Below are 12,659 nucleotides of genomic sequence, written 5' to 3'. Positions count from 1 at the left end.
AAAGTATTTTTGTATTAAAAATTGGTTTAACAGAAAAAAAGATATGTTATATTGTACCTTTGCATCTACTGTGTGACTAGACACTCGTCCACTGGGAGTGGCTGGAAAGGAGCTGTTTCCCCCCCACCCTTGGGAAACAGCTTCTCCATGTGTCCTTTTCAAATATTTGAAAACACTACCCATCACTTGGCTTAGCAACACCCCCTGCTCCTCTACAGCCAATCCCGAGTGTGGGGAGTTATTCATACTTTTGAAAAGGACAATATAAAAAAAGGTCACTATATTGAATAGTCAGCAGGGGGAGCAGTGGTACTGGATGACACTGATAATGTGAGTGACACTCAACTCTAATCACTCAACGCACCCTGTTCCAAACTCCTCCTATCTCAATGTACTAAAAAGAACAAAGATGCTGTATTCACTAAATCTTTTACTGTACTCTAGGCCTCTCAACACGTTTCTTCCCAGTGATATATTATGGAGTCATCAGGAGAGAATGATTAACAAACAGTGCAGATTTAAGCCAGAAAATTGCAGTGAGATGACGCCGGGTATATATGCATCCTGTTCCTGTCCATTGCCACCTTCATAAACTGAATGAGGACTGTATGATCTGAGATTTCAGTTCCCATATTAAAGGACATCTACCACCAGGATCAAGGATTGTAAACCACGCACACTGACATACAGTTGTGTTCCCACTCTGTCAGGATTCACTATTTTTTAAGCTTCTTATGTTAGGGGAGGATTTATGATATCCTCTTTTAGTGTGCATTGGTCGTGTGATTCAAATTAGTTAAAGCATGTGTGCACATTGTAAGCAATGATTCAGACAACTGCTGATTCAAGTCTCACTCATGCCACCCCGGCCGGGGAATTCAGCACTGCACAAGTTTTACCAGTCTATATAGAAAAATAGGAAAAAACTAAAAGAGGAGGAGTGTAAAAGCATAACATATCAGGCTTCCCAGATCATGTAGTCTTTTGATTGGAGAGCTTTCTGCTGTCGCACACTCACGTCACCATAGGAAATTCCTGGAATTCCTCAGCCTCGAAGTTTTAGGTGCGGTCCACGATGCTGGCGCCATCTTAAAATGTATTCTCTGTTACAGTGTTTTTAGGAATATAAGACAAGTAAAAATGACAGGATTTGATCAGCTAGGTTTACCTTATCAAAAATGCCCTTGTTCTTTAGAAAAAAGGCTTTGAAAATTATGCGAATGAGCCTGTGGGGCTCAAGGCTCCATTAACACCTATGAAGGTTCATTTGCATAATTTCAAAAGCCTTTTCTTTTTTTAAAAACCAGGGCATCAGAAGCTTAAATAAAAAAAGTCCTTTAAATATAGTGATCCCTTCATATGTCCTTCATATTGTTCCTGGTAGACAATGAGTGCACAATCTAGGTGAGTGACCTATTCGATTGTAATTTGTGGGATACCAGAATTATCATTAATAATCTGGAGCCCAGTATATCAAGATTTGTGAGATGTCTAATTGGCATGTCTAATTAGTATCTGGCATCAATGTATACATCTGAAAAGTGGGGGCATCTGAGTTGAAGCTAAGGCTAATACTGTGCTGTAATACATTACTCAGTATTAAAGGATGAAGGGAAAGAGTATATGCTAAAAAATTAGTGGGACTAATGAAAAAATAGGACTCATGAAAGGATAATATCGAAATATGCAGTAAGGTCTTTATTTGAGGATCTATATAATTTTGTTAGCCTAGAACATAATATTCTTTTCTAAAAAAAAAATCAAACGGTAAAGCATAAAATAAAAATAAATGTGATTATACTGAAAAATGCAGTACAACTCTACTGACATGTGCAGACCAACAAAAAATACAAATAAACAAATGAAAAGATAAAATGAGAGTCACCAGCACTTTTCAAATTCTATATGCAACTAGAGCAGGTCTTATATGAACCTCATATACTTTTATGAAGCAAAAGGGTATAATGTAGAATCTCCAGGCGGAAATTGAAACGTGGCCAGAGAGCTAACGTTGGCACCACGGCCCTGCATCAACAAATGCAGAATCACCATCCAATGGCCTGAGAGAAACAGGTCTCAGATGTAGTCCATCTTGCCAGCGCAGCAACAGCGGCGGCTCCTAGTGGCACACATGCCGTTTCAGCAAGTCAGGGCTCCAGCACCTCAGCTGAATAATGGCTTGTGCCGAACCGAGGTGGAGAGTTCCAAGCCAAAATTTCTTTTCCAAAAAGGCAGCACCTGCCCTTCACAAATATGTAGAACAGAAGGTGGGCCAGTCCTTATCAAGTTTCTTCCAAGGTGCACGCCAGTGCGGATGTGTGGAGCTGTAACTATGGTCAGGGCCGGTATATGTCCTTTTTACGGCCCACTTGGTGATGTGCTTCCTGCCCAGCCACACCAACAACTTGAATAGGAGACGGCACTTTCTCCTCCACGTTGTCAAACTGCTGCTCCTGCTCTAATATCTGCCTCCTCCATCTCCACCACCACCTCAGCCTCCACAAGTGTAAGTGTTGCTCCATCATACCACATATGCAGAGCACAGCGGTGTCACGCAGTTCTACACCTAGTTTGTCTGGGCGAACAAAGTCACACAGGGGAGGAACTGCTCCACGTCATGCAACAAAAAAATCAATGTCTCCGTGACAACTGCAAATCGGAATCATGGTGATAGACAATGGGAGGAACATGGTGCACCGAGGAGGGAGGGTCCATTCGCCCTGCATGGCGCACATGTTCAATCTGGTTGTCAACAAGTTCATGAAGTCTTCCACCCATCTGCAAGACATTCTAAAAATAGCCAGGAAGCTGTGCATGCACTTCATCCATTCTTACAAAGCCAAGCACACCCTCCTCGAGTTGCAGCGGTAGAACGGCCTTCCCTCAGCATAGGCTGAAATGCAATGTTTCCACCCATTGGAATTCCAGTCTCCATTTGTAAGACCATCTGTATGAACAGAGAAAAGTCATTAATGATTTTTTGATGATGCAAGTGGACAGTGAGCCACTGGCAGCTCATGCGTGACACCTGCCGTTTGCTCAGGCCCTTTGAACAGGCCATTTATTAGTCAGTCGCCAGGACTGCGGGATGAATAACATTATTCCACTACTTCATGTCGTGGAACAGATGCTCCAATATCTGTCTGGTGAGGGCACTGGAGAAGTGGCAACTACAACTCATGGCCATATGAGTCCTGTGGGGGCTGAACTGGAGGAGGAGGAGGAAGAGTAGGAGGAGGACTTTGGAGCACAAGCAGAGCCTGGTGAAATTAGTAGTTTTTCTACTCAGGTGACAGGAAAGGAGAAGCAGGAGAATCCGGAGGAGGTAGAAGACGAGGCAGATGACCCAGAAGCACTGTGGTAGAATGCAGTGGAGATGGAGGCCGGGAGTCCCTCAGAGTCACTTGCGCAGATGGCCCTCATGCTGCTTTGCCTAACTAGTGACAGCCGAATAGTCAACATCCGGCATAGGGATGACTTTTGGCTCTCCATCCACTTGGACCCTCGCTGCCAGTCAAAAATGGTTGCCTTTTTTTTCAGCTGCCAAGAGGACGAGATGTACTGTGCAGACAGTTGGCCGCTGCCTATGTGCGCCATTGTGCATCCTCTGTCAGGTCTGACCAGGTGATTCCTGACAGTCATCGCTCACGTACTACTGCCACAGATGCTGTGGGGAGATTGGGGGGTAGGAGCAGTAGCAGCTACATCAGCAGCAGCTTAAGTGTGGTATTCCTTATTGAGCAGCTTCCTTCAACCATCTAGTGAGGAGGGCAGCCATCACCAGCAGCAGCAGGACATGGAGCAGACCCTGCTCCAGCAGGTGGGGGCCTACTTGGACAGCACTCTACCACCCCAGATAGAGGACCCCCTGGACTACTTAGCAGCCAAACTTGATGCGTGGCCGCAATTTGCAGAGTTTGCATTAAAGAAGCTGTCCTGCCCGGCCAGTCGTGTGGCATCAGAGCGGGTGTTCAGTGCGGCGGGGGCCATCGTTACCCTGAGGAGAACCCATAATGTGGAGAGACTGACCTTGGTACCGTGACCTAGCCCCTTGAGCCCGACTCATACCTGCTCGCCTGCTGACCGCCTCCAGAGTGATCTACGAGGCTGGCGGCTAACCTCGGGACTTTGGGCCATCTCTCCTGTGAGGCACACTGCTGACCGGAAGTGCAGGACACGGCCACATCCGGTCCTCCGCTGCTACCTCGCGGGCTCCTCCAGTGGATGCGGGGACTGCCTGGGCACTGTGCTTGTGCCCCGTATCACACTTCTCCCTGGCCCGTGGAACTGTTGGTTTCTAGGGCCCGGACACTAGCACCTGAGCAGCCACATGACAGCAGTGCTGCCTGATCTCTGACCACCCTTGCCAAGGTTAGTCCTGACCTCTGACCACCCTTGCCAAGGTTAGACTGTGGCCTCTGTTTGCTTTGCTTCCTTTGTCAACATACATCCAGTTGTGGGGCCTGTCAACATGGCCTAATATTTCCACAGTTCATTCTCTCTGTTGCTGGACTGCATCAAGAGACCTCTGGTCCTGTACCTGACCAGTAAAAGTGGGTCATCTCCTAATCTATCTCTCTGAATATATCCGCCTGAACGTCTGACCTACCTGCTATCTCCACTGAGATGCTATCCTGCGGGCGGTCCGCATGAAAGGCGAAATCCTGTACAGTGGTAATAGAGCGGACTTTTCAGCCGCTGTACGGAAACAATGCACTCATTTCACAGAGGTCCGCCAACGTCTCTGCGAAAAAGGATATAAATATTCAATGTTATATCCAGCCAGGCTACAAGTCTTCGATGGCCAAGTTTCCAGATTCTTCACTTCCCCTGCTCTGTACTGGGCGGATGCAGCTCCTAGAGCTGCTGCGGCCCCTCGTCCTCCGGACTGAATTGGTTTGCCAACATGTGTCTTAACGGCTGCTGCTGCCCTCATAATTTGCTTAGGGGTTGTTCATGTGTGGGCTCCCACCGGAGAGCAGCTGTACTTACATTAATCTTTTGTACTAAATAACTTCTTCCTCCCCCTACTTCTATCCCCTGTCCCTCCCACCTTCCCTGTACCACTAGTAAATGACCCCCATTAAGTTGGAATGTACGGGGTCTTAATTCTAAATTTAAGCGGGCCTTAATACTGGACTCTAGAAACAGTCACCACATATAATTTGTATTCAGGAGACTCACTTGACTGGACAGAAGGTACTAGCACTAAAGCGGGTGTGGATAGCAAGGGGGTACCACTCCTCTTATTCCGTATATGCTAGAGGAGTCTCTATACTAGTGACTAAGGCCCTCCCCATTGAGGTGGCTCAAGTAGCATGTGACAACTTTGGAAGATTTGTCATACTGCATTGTGTTCTGTGGGGTACTGCCTTCAATATTGCTTCTATATATGTCCCTCTGCCAATGGACCCGGCACTGTTAACCCTACTTTCCAATAAATTAGCTGCTATGCCTCCCGGTCCATTGGTGTGTGTGGGAGATTTTAATGCTGTACCGGATGCATCTACAGATTGTACTAGCGGTATTGACTCTGCTTCAGCACATTTAAATGACTGGGGCACTGCTCTTAGTCTAGTGGATGTTTGGCGGAGGAAGTTCCCCATAGAGCAGGTGTATTCTTTCTACTCTTTAGTCCACACGCATAGTTCTCACGCATTGACCTAGCTTTTGTTTCACCTGATCTACTCCCAGCAGTTGATACAGTCTCCTACTGCCCCCGTAGTGCCTCTGACCACTCTGCCCTGCTTTTAACCCTGTTAATTGGTCCTCCAGCAGATTCCCGCATATGGCGGCTACACCCAGCCTGGCTGACTTCCCCGGTAGTCAAAGAGGTGGTGCATGCCACGCACTTAGAATTGTGGAGTAATAACGGTGAACATCCTGACCCTCTAGCCGCATGGGACTCGTATAAATCAAGTGTCCGGGGGGCCTTCATCTCAGGGGTGGCTGGACAGAGGATAGTTCACAGACAGTGGCAGGCGGATCTGACTAGGGTTTTGGGGGAGACGGAGAGGAAATATTTAGATGACCCCAGTCAGGATAACAAACGCAAATGGGCACACACTCAAAGGGAGCACCTGGATTTTGCAAAGGAACAGACTAGGAAACACTTGATTGCCACTGAGGCATCAGTATTTGAATTCAGGGACAAGAACGGGAAGCTGCTTGCCTACTTATCCCGAGCTGAGCGACCTTTCGCCTCAGTTCCTTCAATTATTAATACTGATAATACACTGGTATCTCTCCCCAAAGAAGTTAATGCTGTATTTAAAGACTTCTACTCCTCCCTGTATACTTCCAGGTCCCCCATCTCTGCCTTCGATATGGAGCTTTTTTTGGGAAATCTTCCTCTATGGAATCTGTCCCCCTCTTCTCCCTGATTCCTATCTTCCCATTTCCCTCCTAAATTCGGACATCAAAATCCTTGCAAAAATTTTGGCTACAAGGCTGAATAAAGTGATCACCTCCCTGATACATCCAGACCAAACTTGCTTTATGCCTGGAAAGAGCACAGACATCAAGATTCAAAGGCTATTTTTGAATATAGCGGCTGCTGGGGATGTTACTGATCCTGGCTATGTGCTATCGCTGGACACCTGTAAGGCATTCGATTCGGTGGAGTGGCCTTACTTATGGCTCCTGTTATCGAAAATAGGGATTGGCCCTAGATTCACTGCCTTAGTAAAGTTATTATATCATGAGCCCAAAGCCAGGATCAGAACAAACTTAGATGTCTCTGGGCCCTTCTCTATGGGGAGGGGCACAAGACAAGGTTGCCCACGGTCCCCTCTCCTGTTTGCCCTTGCTATAGAGCCCCTTGCCATGGCGATCCATGAATCTGCTGACATTCGTGGAATTACCCGTGTTTCTATAGTGGAAAAGGTGTCATTATACGCAGATGATGCTATTGTCTATATGCGAGATGTAGGGTCCTCTCTACTATCCCTTTTATCCCTGATTGACAGGTTTGGCTCATTCTCGGGTCTCCGGGTTAACTGGAGAAAATCTGTGTTGTTCCCACTATCTGAAATAGATATATCGTCCATGTCTTTCCCAGTCCCCCTGCAGGTTGTCTCTAGTTTTAAGTATTTGGGTGTCTCTAGAGATGTCTGTGCCTACCCAGAACTTAACCCCCTTCACGTTCTCTGATTGTGCCACACTGTAGCCTACCATGTTACTGTCGCCTCCACAATTTCTCATTGAGCCACTCTCTGACCTCCTGCTGCTGCTACCACTGCCGCTTCCACGCTCTAACATTGTGCCACTCTGTGGCCTACCATGTTGCTGCCACCTAAAGAATTTGTCATCGTGCCACTCACTGACCTCATGCTGCTACTGCTGCCACTGCCACCTTTGATGTTCTTTTTTGGCAAAGACTAAATGAATAATGAATACTAATGAATAATGCATGTGGCGTCTCTAATCTTCAAATTTAAATTAAACATTTAAACTTCGAATTCATTGTGCCACCCTTTGGCCTACCATGTTGCTGCCACCTCCAGAATTTCTCATTGTCCTACTCTCTGACCTGCTGTTGCTGCCACTACTGCCTCCACGCTCTAACATTGTGCTACACTGTGGCCTACCATGTTGCTGCCAGCTCCAGAATTTCTCATTGTACTACTCTGTGGCCTACAATGTTGCTGCCAACTCCATAATTTGTCAATGTGACACTCTGCGGCCTACTCATGCTGCTGACAACTAAACGCTGTCTCCCTCTGTGATTTCCTTAATGCTGTTTTCAACCTCCACCACTCTATGACGTTGCCACTATGTTTGGTTTGCCCTTACATTTCATCTGTCAGAAGAAATTAAAATCTTCAGCATTGATAGCCAAAAGCAGGAGTGGATACAGAACACAGAGGACATGCAAATATTCCATTTACTGGTCATCTCTGTTCTGGATCAACTCCTGTTTGTTTTTGGCTTTAGCAATATTGATGGAATATTGACTGATTTGAAAGCGGACACTGACGGATAAAAAGAAGGGCAAAATGATCATTGTAATGAGCTGGCACAAACGTTATCTTGTCAGGCTGTGTTCCCGCTTCACTTATTTGGTGAAATAGGCCTCTGTAAGTGCACATGGAATTGACAAGTGAAGCGATTCTAAGAGCACAGCTATCATGTTTGTGTCATACTAAAACACATTATTGTTTGAAGACCAAACCACGCTCCCTATGCATATTTGAGCATGGCACAATGTTCTACAACACCCTATAGGCCAGTGGTGGCGAACCTATGGCACGGGTGCCAGAGGTGGCACTCTGAGCCCTGTCAGTGGGCACTCAGAATATTGCCTCAAAACAGAATTCACCAGACAGGAGATTAAGGAATCCTTCTGCAGATCCAGGTAGCCCAGGACGTGACAAGTTTAGCGTTATTTTAAAGTGAAGCATCCAGGTCTGATCCTGTGTGAACTGGGTCGGATTATCATTGGAGCTACTGCTCTTGGTTGTCAAGGGAAGCTCCAATGGCAAACCAAATTTTCCCTTCTGTCAACGATATTGATTTCCTAAGTAACATTAAAAGTTGTGGTACAGCACGAGCAAGAAGATTGCGATAAGTTACTGTCCGAATTGCTGCGTTGGCACTTTGCGATAAATAAGTGGGGATGGGTTGCAGTTTGGGCACTCAGTCTCTAAAAGGTTAGCCATCACTGCTATAGGCTCTCTGCAGCCATGAAATACCTGTTTTTTGTTTTTCGATTTGGGTCGAATCAAATTTTTCCGAAAAATATGGCGAAGCAGCTCGAATCGAATTTCAACAAATTCGCCCATCTCTATTGACAACAGGGGCGTTGCTAGGGTGGGAAAAGATCCGGGGCACGGGCCCCATGCATTTGTTTTTCAGTAATGCCCCCTCCTGTACAGAACCCCCTCACATGTGGTTGTGCCAATAACAACTTTACTGAGGGGTTATCTGAGCTACATCCAGTGACTGCAGATCACATGTCCACTTCACTATTAGGGTAGTGGCACACGTGACTTTTTGAACCCGTTTTTAGTCATACGTTTTCAGTCCGTTTTCAAAAAAGGGACTAAAAACGGGTTCTCCAAAGTTGCGTTCACTGCACCTGCACCTAAAACCACCTCAAAACTGTTTGTGATGCTACGTGTGAACACACCCTCAGGCCGCTTTCATGATGCATTGCATCACGGTTTTTGATGCGGTTTTGACGCATTACAAAGGCTTCAGACTTGAACACATGCTGAGGTTACTTTGGGTTTCCACTGCATTTGCTAAAACACAATGTAACTCCAGCATGTGATCAAGGCTGAAGCCTTTAGAATGCGTCAAAACCACATCAAAAAATGCGACGCAACGCATTATGTGAATGTGTTATCCTGCTGCTGCCCCTAACACTCTCCCAAAATACTGTAAGGCTGCGTTCACACGTTTGCATTTAAACAAATACAAGACACCAGGTGCTTGTTATCCATCACATGCATTTCACTGGAAACTCATGTGAGATCAAACCTAGGCCCTACCTACTGCCACACAGCCCCCACAAATGTCACCCACACAGCCCCCAGTAATATTCCCCACACATCCCCCAGTAATATCACCCACAAAGCCCCCAGTAATGTCACCCACACATCCCCCAGTAATGTCCCCCACACAGTCCTCCAGTAATGCCTCCCCCAAGTAATGTCACCCACTCATCCCCCAGTAATATCAACCACAAAGCCCCCAGTAATGTCACCCACACATCCCCCAGTAATGTCCCCCACACAGTCCTCCAGTAATGTCCCCCACACCCTCCCCAAGTAATGTCACCCACTCATCCCCCAGTAATATCACCCTCTCATCCTCCAGTAATGTCTTCCACACAGTCCTCCAGTACACACATGCCCCCATCCCCAAGTAATGTCAACCACACATCCCCCCTGTAATGTCCCCACACACTGCCTCACTGTAATGTCCCCCCCACACAGGCCCTCTGTAATGTCCCCAGTGATGACCCCACACACAGCCCCCCTGTAATGTCACCCAGTAATGTGCCCACACACAGATCCCCCTGTAATGTGCCCACACAAATCCCCCTGTAATTTGCCTACACAAATCCCCCTGTAATTTGCCCACACAGATCCCCCTGTAATGTGCCCATAAAGATCCCCCTTGTAATGTGCCCACACACATCCCCCTTTAATGTGCCCACACAGATCCCCGTGTAATGTGCCCACACAGATCCCCCTGTAATGTGCCCACACAGATCCCCCTGTAATGTACCCACACAGATCCCCCTGTAATGTGCCCACACAGATCCCCCTGTAATGTGCCCACACAGATCCCCCTGTAATGTGCCCACACAGATCCCCCTGTAATGTGCCCACACAGATCCCCCTGTAATATGCCCACACAGATCTCCCTGTAATGTGCCCACGCAGATCTCCCTGTAATGTGCCCCACACAGATCCCCCTGTAATGTGCCCCACACAGATCCCCCTGTAAAGTGCCCCACACAGATCCCCCTGTAACGTGCCCACACAGATCCCCCTGTAACGTGCCCACACAGATCCCCCTGTAACGTGCCCACACAGATCCCCCTGTAACGTGCCCACACAGATCCCCCTGTAATGTGCCCACACAGATCCCCCTGTAATGTGCCCACACAGATCCCCCTGTAATGTGCCCACACAGATCCCCCTGTAATGTGCCCACACAGATCTCCCTGTAATGTGCCCACACAGATCTCCCTGTAATGTGCCCCACACAGATCCCCCTGTAAAGTGCCCCACACAGATCCCCCTGTAAAGTGCCCCACACAGATCCCTCTGTAATGTGCCCACACAGATCCCCCTGTAACGTGCCCACACAGATCCCCCTGTAATGTGCCCATCAGATCCCCCTGTAATGTGCCCCACCTAGATCCCCCTGTAATGTGCCCACACAGATCCCCCTGAAATGTGCCAACACAGATTACCCTGTAATGTGCCCACACAGATCCCCCTGTAATGTGCCCACACAGATCTCCCTATAATGTGCCCACACAGATCCCCCTGTAATGTACCCACACAGATCCCCCTGTTATGTGCCCACACAGATCCCCCTGTAATGTGCCCACACAGATCCCCCTGTAATGTACCCACACAGATCCCCCTGTAATGTGCCCACACAGATCCCCCTGTAATGTGCCCACACAGATATCCCTGTAATGTGCCCACACAGATCTCCCTGTAATGTGCCCCACACAGATCCCCCTGTAATGTGCCCATCATATCCCCCTGTAGTGTGCCCGACACAGATCCCCCTGTAATGTGCCCCACACAGATCCCCCTGTAATGTGCCCACACAGATCCCCCTGTAATGCGCCCACACAGATCCCCCTGTAATGTGCCCACACAGATCCCCCTGTAATGTGCCCCACACAGATCCCCCTGTAATGTGCCCCACACAGATCCCCCTGAAATGTGCCCACACAGATCCCCCTGTAATGTTCCCACACAGATCCCCCTGTAATGTGCCCACACAGATCCCCCTGTAATGTGCCCACACAGATCCCCCTGTAATGTGCCCACACAGATCCCCCTGTAATGTGCCCACACAGATCCCCCTGTAATGTGCCCACACAGATCCCCCTGTAATGTGCCCACACAGATCTCCCTGTAATGTGCCCACACAGATCTCCCTGTAATGTGCCCCACACAGATCCCCCTGTAATGTGCCCCACACAGATCCCCCTGTAATGTACCCATCATATCCCCCTGTAGTGTGCCCCACACAGATCCCCCTGTAATTTGCCCCACACAGATCCCCCTGTAATGTGCCCACACAGATCCCCCTGTAATGTGCCCACACAGATCCCCCTGTAATGTGCCCACACAGATCCCCCTGTAATGTGCCCACACAGATCCCTCTGTATTGTGCCCACACAGATCTCCCTGTAATGTCCCCACACAGATCTCCCTGTAATGTTGCCCACACAGATCTCCCTATGTTCTCCCTCTCACCATTTCCATGCACTGCTTCCATCTGCAGGTCTTGTGATCGTGACATCATCACAGGTCCTGCAGGGAAAGCAGTGTACACTGTGCACTCGTTCTCATCACGATCTGTGTCCAGAGGACACGGATCGTGATAAGAGAGAGGAGGATGCCCGGGCAGCGGGACTGATGTCCTGCTGACCCAGGGAGATCCGGGGCACTGGTCAAAAGATCCAAGGCACGGGCCCTGGATCTTTTGACCCAGCGACGCCCCTGACTGACCATCCAAAATAAACAAGAGAAATGTCACTGCGGTGTGCAAGTATACGAATTTTTTGCCATTCCTCCTGCTGTGGTGTGCATAAATATATTCTACTAGTTCAGTTCAGTACTGTTCAGCAGAGGTACATTCCAATTGGAATCAGCATATGAGGGTAAGTATTACAGAAGGATGATCTGCCTTACTGCATGAGCGTCTGGCTTTTCCACCTCCGTATTATTATTTTGGCATCTTCGAGTGTTTCAATGTAAAACAATAAACTATTCTGAGCAGGAGTAATTGGTATTAGTGATGCACCACAATTATTCTTGATTGCAATTGAGAATTATTATGTTAACGCAAGTTGTAGCCTTGCAAGGATCCTTAGGTAATTATATTACCTAAATCAACAAAAAAACTCTGAATAATTTTGTTTTTAAGACTTACATGTCTCATGGTAGCTACCTTTA

Source organism: Engystomops pustulosus, chromosome 1 (assembly GCF_040894005.1).
Source record: "Engystomops pustulosus chromosome 1, aEngPut4.maternal, whole genome shotgun sequence".
NCBI lineage: Eukaryota > Metazoa > Chordata > Amphibia > Anura > Leptodactylidae > Engystomops > Engystomops pustulosus.
This window is presented reverse-complemented; position numbering follows the sequence as displayed.